This window comes from Pygoscelis adeliae, unplaced genomic scaffold, assembly GCF_000699105.1.
Source record: "Pygoscelis adeliae isolate BGI_AS28 unplaced genomic scaffold, ASM69910v1 Scaffold63, whole genome shotgun sequence".
NCBI classification, from domain to species: domain Eukaryota; kingdom Metazoa; phylum Chordata; class Aves; order Sphenisciformes; family Spheniscidae; genus Pygoscelis; species Pygoscelis adeliae.
Genome location: NW_008824414.1, coordinates 3,053,352 through 3,058,806, shown reverse-complemented (window position 1 = coordinate 3,058,806; position 5,455 = coordinate 3,053,352).

Here is a 5,455-nt window from a genome sequence, read left to right as displayed (position 1 = left end):
CCTGCTGAGTGTTTGAATTGTATAAAAAATATGAATGGATCAGCTAATATTTCCCACCTTAGCCAGACACTGCAGGGCAGCAGGACAGTCTCAAGGACAGTGCTTCCAGGTAGCATACTGCTTGAAGGTCCTGGCCATGTTCATAGCTGGCTTGTTTGTTCTTCCTGAGCACTTTCTGTTAAGTGTAGCGACTCATCCTCAACTGTGAACCAGCGTAACTCCATCAGAAGCATGTGCAGGTCAGCACTGCATCTTATCTGCTGGCCAGCTTTCCTATCAATCAGCCAAACTAATTTGCTAAGATAATTCTGTTTCCTGCCATCTATTACAATAAATCAACCACTGTAGCTTCACTGAGGTCTCTGCTAACTAATGAGCTGCCCTTGAAATTCTCAAACTGTATGCAAGGGGGGGAAAGGGGGGGGGAAACCCTTATTCTTCTAAATATAAGAAAGTTTTAGATAAACAACTTGATGTTCTGGGCAATGCTGTATCTCCTCAGCCCCATGTTAATGGATCATTCTTTCCAGAGTCAGTTCAGACTGGGGCAAAACCGGTAAATGCATCAATCATTCCTTTACAAACAAATTTTCTGAATAATGTGATCTCAGATGGTGGAGCATATGTGTGGGTAAACACAAAAATGGAGAGGTGAGACACAGAGAGAAAGAGAAAGAGAGAGAGAGCACTTTCGGGTAAGAGTAGGAGTAAAATGACAAGGGATCCACTGTTGTGGCTACTGAAGAAAGAGACAAGCATGTTCCTATGAAATGGTAACTCTCTGGCACTTAATTTTGAATAGGAAAAAATATTGAAGATATAGACAGGAATTGAAGAAATGTGAGGCATCCTGGAGCATGCTTACTACAACAGGAAGAACTCAGGGGCAAAAAGGTATTAAGCTTATTCTGGTTTTTCCTTATGGCAATATCAAACTACTGAGAGCAGTAGTGACATTATAATTTATAGCCATATTTAAAACCAGAAGATGATACACTAGTTTATACCCTGCTTGTATTGTTTTGTTCAGATTTGATATTTAATAATGCGGAAAATTTTTTTGTTTTTTTAAAGGGACTTCCATTCCTCATGGAATTTCAGCATTTTCTTTTGGCTTTTCCTGCAGATCAACACTGGTTTTGTAATAGCTCTGCTGGGATAAAACTCAGTTGTGCTGCACCAGTTAGGTTACTGAAGGGAGCCAACACCTCAGCAACATGGTTGGATTCATTCAGACAGTCATTTGGCAGAAGGATGTTTAAAAATAATTGCATATCCCCTCCCTGTCTTTAAATATTCAGAGGAAAAGTCACGGAAGAACCGGTAATGTGACAATAATAACGAGGCTGAAGAACAGCATTATAGTGTGAACTCATATATCCCTTGGTTTCATTTACATGTTTAGCAGCTGCTTGTTTCTCGATCATAGAAAGATTGTTACCTGACTTGTAAGAAGAGAGGGGAAGTCTGTTCACCTTTGGGCAACTAGCTCTGCATTTATTAATAGTTGTGGCCCATCTCATTATACATTTAATTGCTGCATTATAATTTATTTATTCATTGATTTATTGTAATAGATGAGTAGAAACAAAATTACCTTTGCAAATTACTTTGATAGGTGGGAATTTTGCATGGTTAAAAAAAAAAACCAACAACATGCAGTGTGGAATGTGAGATGCTGCCTAGTGAACAGCATCTTAGTGTGTGAGCGCTAGCATATACAAACTGGTCTCGTTAGAAAGAGAAGGTGAATCCAGCCAATTTATAGACTGTTTAAAAAGAAATTACGATGTAACTCATATGCAATTATCCTTACATTTCCAGATGTCTCTTTTCTTCATGGAACAGGGAATCAGCTGAAAATGAAGGATAAATAGGATGGGAACGGAAGACTCCTCAAAAATTACAAACCTAAAAATTTACAAACTTTGTGGGAAGTTTGCAAAGTATTTGGTTAAGCTAGGGCTGCCGTTCTGTTAGCGTGGGTGTCACACTTACAAAAGCTGTATTTATGTAGCTCCTGCCTTCAGGAGGTATTGGCTGTCACTGCCTTGCAGACAGAGCCCAGGCCAAGGACGCTGCCTGGCTGCTCGCAGCGCTGCAGTGGAGACAGTGCCATTTCGCAGAGCTGGGCTGAACACAGAGCGGCAAAATTCAAGAGGGCTTATGGCCACCCCTAGACACCCCCCACTCTCCCCTTCAAAGTACTTAGTTGCCTAAACCAGGGCTTAAGTGGACATGGGGGGGGGGGGGAGCACCACACCTTATTTGCTATCCAAAATCCCCTACTGTGTAGCTATCATGTGACATCATAAGATGACGCCATTTGAGCTGAGGGGTGCCTCAAGAGAGGCAAGTAGGTATGCGCAGCTTTGGGGGTGCATAATGTTTAGTACGTACGTGTGTGTGTGTGTGTGTGTGTGTGTGTGTTTGTTTGTTTGTTTGTTTTCTGGGCTCTAGGTGAGACACTGAGTGTCACCACCCTCATGAGCAGAGCCCAGCCCCACCTGCGCCCCATCCCATCACAGCGTTAGTAAGGCTGTAGCTCACCCACTGTTGCAGCATCAAACCAGGGACGGGGGGAAATCTGTGGCTTAGCGCTTGTCAGATAAGACAGCATCAACAATAACAAATAAATGGGGCCACAGAGAGTCATGCATATACAGAGAGAGAGAAAATACGCACACAGAATTATTGCAGTTTTCAGTTATTAATGCATATAGAAAATAGTTAGACCCAAGAACCTCCAAATTTTTCTTCAATTAATTAACATTAATTGATAAAATTGATTAATAAATAACAAGATCCACTATCAGTTTTCTGTGTACACGGGTCAATCAGCTGCAAAACGTGACCATTAGGGCCATAAAATGCAGGGTGGTGGGGGGTTTTGTTTGTTTTTTTTTTCTTTTTGTAAATGTTTTTATTGCATTACTCGCTCAGTTACAAAATGCATCAAATGTATTTGTCACTGCTCATGAGTATCTATCTATCTGTAGTGCTGGCTGTGGCTGAGGTGGGAGTGGCAGCCTGGACCCTTTCCACTCATGGTCTTAAGTAGTTCAGCAGCCATAGGTCTTCCCTCATTGCTCCCACCAGGGCCTGCATGTGGCTGCCCCAGCACCTCAGTGCGTTCAGACTTGCAGCAGGGTTGTGCTGTGACTGAGTGCTCAGCCCTTTTTTCTTTTGTTTTTCCCTACTGTCCCTTTCTATAGTTCCTTGCTTTATGTGGCACCGTCATACCCTAAGCAGCACCTCCCTGCAGCGGTTAAAAGGACCACCCTGCACCCCCACACTGTCGCCTCGCTCGCATAGGAACCCTGCAGCATCACTCTCTCTGAGCCACAGGGCAGTCAGTGACAGCAGCCATGGGGCCTCCTGCACTCCCCAGCATCGCAGACATCAGAAGGCAGCAATGAGGAGAGCAGGGACCAGCGGGCGGGTGGGCTGCCCTGCCACCTGCAGCTCCATGGGGCAGCCTTGGGGCCCTGAGCCCATGGCAGCAGTGTCCCATTAAAAATCAGCCTGAAGAGCAGATTGATGCCAGTGACCATAAGGTGCTCTCTAACCCAAGCATCAGTGATGGTATAGCTGAAAACACCTACCCTGGCTTCCTTCTGTCCCCAAATCCCACGTAATTCCTGCATCAGCTCACAGGGGAGGTGGGCCTCAGTCAGATGCCGTTTCCTGACCTGGCCAGGAGCAGATCTCTGAGGAACAGCCTAAAGAAAAAAGGTAGGGCTGCAGCCACATCGCCGGGTTCCGCAACCACGGCCCCCGCGCCCCCACGGCGGGCTGCAGAAGCCACGGCTGGACTGGCTCCGCATGGAGTGACTGAAGATTGTGACTCACACTGTGCTTTTTTCTATAACATTTTGTTTTGAAAAATTACTACTGCATTCAATTTGCTTACAGTTTTCACTAGCTTCCGCTAAGCTCTACAAATGCCCCAAGGTCTCCTAGGTATTTTACATCTCCCAGTTACATCTGCTTTAGTCACCCAAACAGTGATTTTTATTTGGATCTAATTTTCCATTATTGGAGCTTTGCACTGTGCAGCTGGGCCCGATGTCCATGGGCAGTTTTGGTGCAGTAAGGACCTGAAGCCACCTTGCCCAGACTCACGCTGCTGTGTGAGATGCCAGCCCAGCCCCGTGGGTAGCTCCGACACTCAGTGGGAACATGAGCTCAATATGCAGCGCTTTGTTTATGAACCGTCTGTGGGCTTGACCGTTGGGGGATTACACATACTGCCAATTCTGAGCTAAAGAACCGTTGCATTAGATTTGGTGTATATGTTTGAAATTTATAAACCTGTGAAAGTTTTATATGTACCTAATTATGTTAGCCCAAAAGTAGTTTTAAGAGCAGCACTATAAAAATGGGATTACAATAACTGTATAGACACATACGAATACCAATCTTCATTTTTAAAAGCTGTGGATTAGGAACAGGCAAGGTTTCCAGCTGGTACAAGCAGTGCCCTCTTGTGACTGAATACGCGAAATACAGGCAAACCTCCAGCTGCAGCTGCTCAGCAGAGCTCAGCTCTACTGAGGCTAAACATTGATGCTGTTGCTATAAAAATATTGAGTGACACGTCCTGAGCACCTTTCCCATAGCGATTCACAGGAGAGCTCACCTTTAGCTTTTAAAAAGTCAAATAATAATCTTATTGCAAATGAAAAACGCAGTTTAAAGAACAAAGAAAAACCCCAACTCTTTACACTGCAGAAGTAGGTAATACATTTCCTGAAAATATCTTTCTCAAGTATTTTTACAAGTGCTTAAGGCTTTGCAATAAGATAAAGATTTTTAAAAATGCTTAAATTGACAGCGTTCCTTTTACAGGTAGGAAGTCCCAGGTAGGACTTTTTCATTGTTATTAATATTATTACAATACTCAGGAAATTAAAAAAATTAAACCTAGAAATACTGGATAGCAGTATTTTTCTACCTAGAATACGCATGCAAACTTGGTGTGCAGGGCTTCCAAATGGTAGCTATGGAAGCAGCACTGAGGGTACAGCACAATCCCAGAAGGAGCTGATCAGCTAGGGTCAGTAAGGTAGTGTAATAAGCATTTAAAAATAAATTAATTTTTCCCCACAGGCAAACTACAGTTAGCTATAGCAGCTTTTCATTGGTTTTCCATTATAGTATCAGGTACTAATTGGTAAGACACAAGTAGTATACTTAGACCTGATTTGATACAGTACAGCAATTCCTAAGTTTCCTAGAAATGTTGAAATTGAGAGCCTATCAAAAATAATATATAAAAATAAATCCTTCTATAAGTACACAAGCAAGTTCAACACTGTATTTGTTATTGTTTGTGACACTCCCAAAACTCCAAGCCCCCAAAGAAATTAATAGAGCCGTAAGAATAATATTTTTAATTAATACAGAAAGAGCACATGGTACATTCCTTTCCAGCAGCAGCTAATTCCGCTCT